We start from the raw sequence: 11252 nt of genomic DNA on the forward strand, positions 1-11252 counted from the left end.
ATACTTATAAGATTAATATTTACATAAATTAAACCTTACCAACATGATAAGCAATCCAAATTGTTGAGACTTATGTTTTCGAAAAGAGATTTACACAACGTTTGACCGTCTAGTTTGACCGATGATATCACGAACTATACAATATATGATAATTATACATACATATTTAACATGATCTAAGGATGTTTTAATATCTCATTTTGTATTAATAACAAAAAGTCATAAGTATATTTTGAAACTACTAACTTAAGTTTTCAAAACAATAACCATACGTAACGTTATTTGACATAAATACTGATGATTTATAATGTTTATACATATATCGTATAAGTAATGTATTTAATCATTTTAAAGGGCTTTTATACATAAAACAATATAAGTATATTTACAAAAGATAGTTATATTTGAATTCTCGTTCCGTTTCCTCAATAATCCTATACGTATATCTAGGGTACTATACACAGCTTCTAGAAGTATTTACTATTAGTATATACCAATAGAAATCTTCAATTATTGGAATAATATGTCATTCATGACATAATAAATTTTAACTTATCTTAGATATTTTCACTAAAAACCAAATTTTCAAGCCTATAAATAAGCACCATTTCTAACTCATTTTTACACATTCATTTTCCAAATTTTACTTCCAATTTTCACACACACTTGCAAGAACTCTCTCAACTTTTATTTTACTACTTCTTTCCAGCAACTTTACATTTTAAACTTGAGGTAAAAACTCTACTTCAACTCTTTTTCAATTCATATATTTATAGCTATATATATAAGAGTTTATAAACTAGAACATAGTTTGAATGATTTCAAACTTGTTCGCAAACTAAATAGATCCTTCTAACTTAACTTTTAAAATACTTCAAGACCTGTAATATAACTTAATTACATGCTAATTTAACAAGGTATAACTTGGTTTTTCAAAGAACACCTTAAAAACTATTTTTACGACGTCGGAGTGCAACCGGGGACTGTTTTGGGTTGGATAATTAAAAACCATCTTAAACTTTGAATTGGAAGTTTATCTTCTGGAAAAATGATTTTTAATATGAATATGATAACACATAAAAATTTCATGATTTAATTCAAAGTATAAGTATTTTTAGAAAAATAATCATTTAAGGTTGTTTACATAAAGGAAAATGTTTAACTTCATAAGTTTCACTAAAGTTTCACCTATGCCGTGTGATTTTGAATACAAACCAAGGTATTTTCAGTTCATAGTCTTAAAGAGGAACTCGATCCAAGGAGATGGCAAGTTGAATCAACGAAAACGGATTTGTAACGAAGAAACTATGACCGAAACAAAATTGGTTATCCAAGACTTGTTTAACTTCGGGATTAATTGGGAAAAATTAAATAAAATCACATCTTTCTAAGATAACATGATATTTTATATATATGTACTTATAATTCAATTTTATATGGTTCAGGATCACCCATAAACAATACGAGAAGATTAATCATAAGATCCCATGTTTGTACGCAACACGTCATTTGACAACACCGGTACTTTATGTACGCAACACGTCATTTGACAACACCGGTACCGTGGGTCAAGATTAATCTCGACCAATACATATACGATGGGGTTTTATTTATTTCGTTGGGGGTTTTATTTATTTCATTGCGGGTATATTAAACATCTACAAATGAACCATTAAAATTGAATTACTAACAACGAAATGCTAACTACGGACTAAGGAATTATTCAAAGTATTAAAAGTATAACAAGTATATATATGAGACGTTTGTTTAAAAAGAAAAGGTATTGATATATTATATATGGATAGGTTCGTGATATCAACCGGAAGACCAAGTCAAAAATATATATATCTTCAAGACGAACGTGAGTATATAGTCCCACTTTTAAACTCTAAATATTTCGGGATGAGAATACATGTATTTTATGTTTTACGATATGGACACAAGTAACTGAAAATATATTCTACGTTGAGTTGTACCACTGGCATACTTCCCTGTAGCTTGGTAACTAATATTTACAGCGGTATTGTAAACGCGAATCCTGTTGATAGATCTATCGGGCCTGACAACCCCAACCGGACTGGACGACCAGTATTCAACGGTTGCACAGTACTTCGTTTTGTGACTACACTTGGTACGGTGTAGTAAGATTTCATATTAAAGGGAATATGCGACGTGATTAAATGTTAAGTATGGTTACCAAGTGCTCAACCACTTAGAATATTTTTATGAAAATGTTTATATATGAAATCTTGTGGTCTATATATATATATTGCTGCCGGCACTAAACCTATATCTCACCAACTTTATATTGACGTTTTAAACATGTTTATTCTCAGGTGATAATTAGAAGCTTCCGCTGCATTATGTTGAATTTGAGCAAGATCTTGCGTACGCATATTTGTGTCAAAAATAAAACTGCATATCCAAGAACTTGTGTTGTAAAATATGCTAGAAATCGTGTTGTTATCATCATTTGTAAAGTTTGTAAGTCGAAGATTATCGCTAAACGATAATCATCTTTATTTCGTCCAAAGCTTGTATCAAAAATAAGAATCATGGTTTGTAATGTATAATATATGCAGTTTTTCTTTTAAAAATGTCGCATATAGAGGTCAATACCTCGCAATGAAATCATACGTTATCTAACACGTTCTTACGGTTAAGGACGGGTTATGACATGTGGTATCAGAGCGGTGGTCTTAGCGAACCAGGTTTGCATTAGTGTGTCTAACCGATAAGTCGTTAGGATACATTAGTAAGTCTGGACTTTGACCGGGTCTGATTTAAAAACCATTGCTTATCATTGTTGGTTAAAATTTATATGTAAATATTATGTAGTACTAATGGGTTAGTTGTTGTATGATAGATGTCGGGCTCAAAACTTGTTATCACATTCAGCGACTCCGAACCAGAATCTTCAGATGGTGTTCCAGTCATTAACCTATCCGATGACGAAAATAATATCTTTGGGGAAGACTCACAAATTCCGGATGAACCAACTATAGAGAACCCGGAAAGTGAACCCGAGGAGGAAAGTGAACCCGAGGAGGAAAGTGAACCCGAGGAAGAAATACAGGAAATTACAAAAGACGAGTTCGAACTAGGAAAGAAACGAAAGGCTAATGAATTAGAAAATTCAAATCCTGAGTTTAATAAGGATGATGTGGCACCAACTCCACTAGACACTACCACCCCTATTCCCGCTATTCCTATTCGTTCTATCCCGGCATCCAGTTCTTCAGTCCCACAGCCAAAATATAGGCAGACAGCCAGGATAAGCGTTAAGCGATTCTTTGAACCTAAACGTCCTAGAAAATAGACCAAACGATGCGCTGCCGTATTAAACCATGGGATCATATAATTTTTTGTATAATATTATTAGTGTGGTTTGCTTAATGTTCGATGTAAGATAAGCATATGTAAAATAGTGAAGTGTGAAATGCAATAATTTTCCATGGTTAAGTATTATTTAGATGGTAGTAATTGATTCTGTACTAAGCTATTAAGTATGGACATTAACGGGTAGGTACTACCCTAGATATAATTATAAAACGCTAATAAGAAGAAAAGGCTTTTATAATAATACCTGGTTCATATTATTAATAAGCTATAATGTACTGTAAATATACACTACATCTATAATATTCCATGTGAATAATTATTTTCTTTTCATTCTTATAGAAGAATATGGCGCGATTGAACCGAATGACGGAACAAGAAATCCAGGAACTCATCAATCAACGAGTGAACGACAGAATGTTATGGGTCGAGGCTGCAAGAGGTGCTGCAGTTAACCCAAATCCTCGTGTGGGGTGCACTTACAAAACTTTTCAAGCTTGCAAGCCCTCATCATTCAGTGGAACAGAAGGACCGATCGGTTTAACCCGGTGGATAGAAAAGATGGAGACTGTGTTTAAAATCAGTGGTTGTGTTGAAAAGGACATGACCAAGTATGCATCATGCACTTTACAAGATAGTGCACTCACGTGGTGGAAAAATTATGTGAAGGCTGTAGGAGGAGATGTAGCTTATGATACTCCTTGGGAAGAATTTAAAACAATGTTAATCAACGAGTATTGTCCAAGGAACGAGGTTAGGAAGTTGGAAGATGAATTACGAAGCCTGAAGGTTGTTGGTACTGAAATCACCAACTACAATCAGCGATTCATGGAATTAGTTTTGCTATGTCCTGAATTGGTCCCAACCGAAGAACGGAAGATTGAAATGTACAAAGATGGTTTGCCCAAAAAGGTCAAGGCAAATGTTACAGCATCGAAACCTAAGACAATTCATGAAGCTATAACCATGGCAAACGAGCTAATGGATCAGGTCATCATGGATAAGAAAGTATCCAATACTGATGTGAAGGTATCAGGTAACAAAAGAAAGTGGAATGGAAATTATGATCGAGGTAACCAACAACAATCTTTTAAGAAACAAGAAACCATGCAAGGTGCAGGTAGTGGTTCAAGCTTTGGTTACAAAGGACAAAATCCTTTATGCAACCGATGCCACAAACATCACTCTGGCTACTGTAATGTGGTATGCAACAAATGTAATCGAAAGGGTCATCTTGCTGAAGATTGTAGGGCTCTCGTTACAAATACAAATGGTACCAAGACTCCTGCCACCAATGCAAATAGAACTGCTTTGGCTACCATTACTTGTTTTGGGTGTGGAAAACAAGGTCACTATAAAAGCCAGTGCCCGAATCCAGAGAAGAATATCGGACCTGCACGTGGGAGAGCATTTGTTATTAATGCTAGAGAGGCATGTGAAGACCCGGAGCTTGTTACGGGTACGTTTACCATTAATAACTTATCCGCATCTATTATATTTGATACTGGTGCTGATAGAAGTTACGTGTGTAGAGACTTTCACGCTAAATTGAATTGTTCATCATTACCTCTAGATGCTAAGTACATGATTGAGTTAGCTAATGGTAAACTAATTAAAGCCGATAAAATTTACCGTGATTGTAAAATAAATTTAGCCGGAGAAACATTTAAAATTGACTTAATACCCGTAGAATTAGGAAGTTTTGATGTAATAGTCGGCATGGACTGGATGTCCAAAATAGGAGCTGAAGTTGTGTGCGCCAAGAAGGCAATTCGCATTCCTCGTAAGAATAAAACGCCAGTAATGATTTATGGAGAGAAGGGTAACTCAAAGCTAAAACTCATTAGTTATTTGAAAGCTCAAAAGTGCTTGAAGAAAGGGTGCTATGCTATCTTAGCACATGTTAATAAAGTCGAAAAGAAAGAAAAAGAGAAGTGCATCAACGACGTGCCTGTGGCAAGAGATTTTCCTGAAGTTTTTCCGGAAGAGTTGCCGGGATTACCTCCATTTAGATCTGTAGAATTTCAAATAGATCTTGTACCAGGAGCTGCACCGGTTGCCCGTGCTCCATATAGACTTGCACCATCCGAGTTAAAAGAACTTCAGAGTCAGTTAAAAGAATTACTGGATCGTGGATTCATACGACCAAGTACTTCACCGTGGGGAGCTCCAATTTTATTCGTCAAGAAGAAAGACGGATCTTTCCGAATGTGTATAGATTATCGTGAATTAAATAAGTTAACTATCAAGAATCGGTATCCACTACCGAGAATTGACGACTTATTTGATCAACTCCAAGGATCATGTGTTTATTCGAAAATTGACCTAAGATCAGGCTATCATCAATTACGCGTCAAAGAAGAAGATATACCGAAAACTGCTTTTCGGACACGTTACGGTCATTACGAATTTTTGGTCATGCCGTTTGGATTGACAAATGCGCCAGCTGTATTCATGGACCTCATGAATCGAGTTTGTAGTCCATATTTAGATAAGTTTGTTATTGTTTTCATTGATGACATTCTTATCTATTCCAAGAGTGAGCAAGAGCATGAGCAGCATTTAAGTTTAATATTAGAGTTGTTGAGAAAAGAACAGCTATACGCTAAATTTTCTAAGTGTGCTTTCTGGTTGAAAGAAGTGCAATTTCTTGGCCACGTTGTTAGTAGCAAAGGAATTCAGGTTGATCCAGCAAAAATTGAAGCCATTGAAAAATGGGAGACTCCTAAGACACCAACGCAGATACGCCAATTTTTGGGTTTAGCCGGTTATTATAGAAGGTTTATTCAAGATTTTTCCCGAATAGCTAAGCCGTTGACAGCATTAACGCAAAAAGGGAAGAAATACGAATGGACCTCGGAGCAGGAGAACGCATTTCAATTACTGAAGAAGAAGTTAACTACGGCGCCTATTTTATCGTTACCTGAAGGGAACGATGATTTTGAAATATATTGTGACGCTTCGCGACAAGGTTTTGGTTGTGTTCTTATGCAACGAAAGAAAGTTATTGCATACGCATCTCGACAATTGAAGATTCACGAGCGGAATTATACGACGCATGATCTAGAACTGGGAGCAGTCGTGTTTGCGTTAAAGATATGGAGACACTACTTATATGGGGTTAGATGCACTGTGTTTACTGATCATAAAAGTCTTCAACATATTTTCGATCAGAAACAGCTGAACATGAGGCAACGTAGGTGGGTCGAGCTGATAAACGACTACGATTGTGAGATTCGCTATCATCCCGGGAAAGCGAATGTAGTGGCTGACGCATTAAGCAGAAAGGAACGAGAACCAATTCGAGTACGAGCGATGAACATAAAAATTCGCATGAATCTCAACTCACAAATCAAAGAAGTTCAACGAGAAGCACTTACTAAAGAAAATATAGGAAATGAAATAATGAAGAAGTATGAGAAGCAACTCGTTATGCGGGAAGATGGAATTCGATATTTTGCAAATCGTATTTGGGTACCGAAGTTGGGTGGATTAAGGAAGTTGATATTGAACGAGGCACATAAGACAAGATATTCGATACATCCTGGAGTTGGAAAGATGTACCAAGATCTTAAGACGCATTATTGGTGGCCTAATTTGAAGACAGACGTTGCAACATATGTTGGGGAATGTTTAACTTGTTCCAAAGTCAAAGCAGAACACCAGAAGCCGTCAGGGTTACTTCAACAACCAGAAATTCCAGAATGGAAATGGTACGGTATTACCATGGATTTCATCACGAAGTTACCAAAGACTGCCTGGGGATACGACACCATTTGGGTGATTGTTGATCGTCTTACCAAATCTGCACATTTCTTGCCTATAAAGGAAACGGATAGAATGGAGAAACTATTACGATTGTATATAAAGGAAATTGTTTCAAGGCATGGAATACCTATTTCCATTATATCCGATCGTGATAGTAGATTTACCTCAAAGTTCTGGCAATCACTACAGGAGGCACTAGGAACTCGTTTGGATATGAGTACCGCATATCATCCGCAAACCGACGGGCAGAGTGAAAGAACGATTCAGACTCTTGAAGATATGCTCAGGGCATGTGTGATCGATTTTGGAAACGGATGGGATAAATATCTACCATTAGCAGAATTCTCGTATAATAATAGTTATCATGCGAGCATTAAAGCTGCACCATTCGAAGCATTGTATGGAAGGAAGTGTAGATCTCCTATCTGTTGGAATGAAGTAGGAGATCGACAATTAACTGGTCCTGAGATCATACACGAAACGACTGAGAAGATAGTACAAATCAAGGAGAGATTGAAAACAGCCCGTAGTCGCCAAAAGAGCTACGCCAATGTCCGAAGGAAACCATTAGAGTTTCAGATCGGGGACATGGTTATGCTAAAGGTGTCACCTTGGAAAGGTGTAATACGCTTCGGAAAAAGGGGTAAACTGAACCCAAGATATGTAGGCCCGTTCAAGATCATCGAACGCATTGGACCGGTAGCTTATCGACTCGAGTTACCGCAACAACTCGCCGGAGTACATAATACTTTTCACGTCTCAAACCTTAAGAAGTGTCTTGCAAAGGAAGACCTCACCATTCCTCTTGAAGAAATCCATGTCGACGAGAAACTACAATTCATTGAAGAACCAATCGAAATCATGGATCGTGAAGTTAAACGGCTCAAGCAGAGCAACATACCGATCGTTAAGGTTCGTTGGAATGCTCGAAGAGGTCCTGAGTTTACTTGGGAACGAGAGGATCAAATGAAACAAAAGTATCCACACTTGTTTCCCGATGACGCAAAATAGGTACAATTTTAAAATTTCGGGACGAAATTTATTTAACGGGTAGGTACTGTAATGACCCGCACTTTTTCGATCGTTCTATACTTATAAGATTAATATTTACATAAATTAAACCTTACCAACATGATAAGCAATCCAAATTGTTGAGACTTATGTTTTCGAAAAGAGATTTACACAACGTTTGACCGTCTAGTTTGACCGATGATATCACGAACTATACAATATATGATAATTATACATACATATTTAACATGATCTAAGGATGTTTTAATATCTCATTTTGTATTAATAACAAAAAGTCATAAGTATATTTTGAAACTACTAACTTAAGTTTTCAAAACAATAACCATACGTAACGTTATTTGACATAAATACTGATGATTTATAATGTTTATACATATATCGTATAAGTAATGTATTTAATCATTTTAAAGGGCTTTTATACATAAAACAATATAAGTATATTTACAAAAGATAGTTATATTTGAATTCTCGTTCCGTTTCCTCAATAATCCTATACGTATATCTAGGGTACTATACACAGCTTCTAGAAGTATTTACTATTAGTATATACCAATAGAAATCTTCAATTATTGGAATAATATGTCATTCATGACATAATAAATTTTAACTTATCTTAGATATTTTCACTAAAAACCAAATTTTCAAGCCTATAAATAAGCACCATTTCTAACTCATTTTTACACATTCATTTTCCAAATTTTACTTCCAATTTTCACACACACTTGCAAGAACTCTCTCAACTTTTATTTTACTACTTCTTTCCAGCAACTTTACATTTTAAACTTGAGGTAAAAACTCTACTTCAACTCTTTTTCAATTCATATATTTATAGCTATATATATAAGAGTTTATAAACTAGAACATAGTTTGAATGATTTCAAACTTGTTCGCAAACTAAATAGATCCTTCTAACTTAACTTTTAAAATACTTCAAGACCTGTAATATAACTTAATTACATGCTAATTTAACAAGGTATAACTTGGTTTTTCAAAGAACACCTTAAAAACTGTTTTTACTACGTCGGAGTGCAACCGGGGACTGTTTTGGGTTGGATAATTAAAAACCATCTTAAACTTTGAATTGGAAGTTTATCTTCTGGAAAAATGATTTTTAATATGAATATGATAACACATAAAACTTTCATGATTTAATTCAAAGTATAAGTATTTTTAGAAAAATAATCATTTAAGGTTGTTTACATAAAGGAAAATGTTTAACTTCATAAGTTTCACTAAAGTTTCACCTATGCCGTGTGATTTTGAATACAAACCAAGGTATTTTCAGTTCATAGTCTTAAAGAGGAACTCGATCCAAGGAGATGGCAAGTTGAATCAACGAAAACGGATTTGTAACGAAGAAACTATGACCGAAACAAAATTGGTTATCCAAGACTTGTTTAACTTCGGGATTAATTGGGAAAAATTAAATAAAATCACATCTTTCTAAGATAACATGATATTTTATATATATGTACTTATAATTCAATTTTATATGGTTCAGGATCACCCATAAACAATACGAGAAGATTAATCATAAGATCCCATGTTTGTACGCAACACGTCATTTGACAACACCGGTACTTTATGTACGCAACACGTCATTTGACAACACCGGTACCGTGGGTCAAGATTAATCTCGACCAATACATATACGATGGGGTTTTATTTATTTCGTTGGGGGTTTTATTTATTTCATTGCGGGTATATTAAACATCTACAAATGAACCATTAAAATTGAATTACTAACAACGAAATGCTAACTACGGACTAAGGAATTATTCAAAGTATTAAAAGTATAACAAGTATATATATGAGACGTTTGTTTAAAAAGAAAAGGTATTGATATATTATATATGGATAGGTTCGTGATATCAACCGGAAGACCAAGTCAAAAATATATATATCTTCAAGACGAACGTGAGTATATAGTCCCACTTTTAAACTCTAAATATTTCGGGATGAGAATACATGTATTTTATGTTTTACGATATGGACACAAGTAACTGAAAATATATTCTACGTTGAGTTGTACCACTGGCATACTTCCCTGTAGCTTGGTAACTAATATTTACAGCGGTATTGTAAACGCGAATCCTGTTGATAGATCTATCGGGCCTGACAACCCCAACCGGACTGGACGACCAGTATTCAACGGTTGCACAGTACTTCGTTTTGTGACTACACTTGGTACGGTGTAGTAAGATTTCATATTAAAGGGAATATGCGACGTGATTAAATGTTAAGTATGGTTACCAAGTGCTCAACCACTTAGAATATTTTTATGAAAATGTTTATATATGAAATCTTGTGGTCTATATATATATATTGCTGCCGGCACTAAACCTATATCTCACCAACTTTATGTTGACGTTTTAAACATGTTTATTCTCAGGTGATAATTAGAAGCTTCCGCTGCATTATGTTGAATTTGAGCAAGATCTTGCGTACGCATATTTGTGTCAAAAATAAAACTGCATATCCAAGAACTTGTGTTGTAAAATATGCTAGAAATCGTGTTGTTATCATCATTTGTAAAGTTTGTAAGTCGAAGATTATCGCTAAACGATAATCATCTTTATTTCGTCCAAAGCTTGTATCAAAAATAAGAATCATGGTTTGTAATGTATAATATATGCAGTTTTTCTTTTAAAAATGTCGCATATAGAGGTCAATACCTCGCAATGAAATCATACGTTATCTAACACGTTCTTACGGTTAAGGACGGGTTATGACAAATAAAAAGGGGCATATTCGATTTCGATAATTCAACCATAGAATGTAGTTTCAATTACTTGTGTCTATTTCGTCAAACATTTATAAAAGCGCATGTATTCTCAGTCCCAAAAATATAAAGGGTAAAAAGGTAAATGAAACTCACCATACTGTATTTCGTAGTAAAAATACATATAACGTCATTGAACAAGTGCAAGGTTGGCCTCGGATTCACGAACCTAAATTAATTATATATAATTATATGTTGGTCAATATTTGTCTAACAAATTAGGTCAAGTCATAGTGTACCACAATCCTAATGCTCGAGACTAATATACAAAAGTCAACAAAAGTAAATTTGACTCAAAATAATTTCCAAAAATCTATACATGATTATTATG

This window comes from Rutidosis leptorrhynchoides, chromosome 2, assembly GCF_046630445.1.
Source record: "Rutidosis leptorrhynchoides isolate AG116_Rl617_1_P2 chromosome 2, CSIRO_AGI_Rlap_v1, whole genome shotgun sequence".
In the NCBI taxonomy this organism is placed as follows: domain Eukaryota; kingdom Viridiplantae; phylum Streptophyta; class Magnoliopsida; order Asterales; family Asteraceae; genus Rutidosis; species Rutidosis leptorrhynchoides.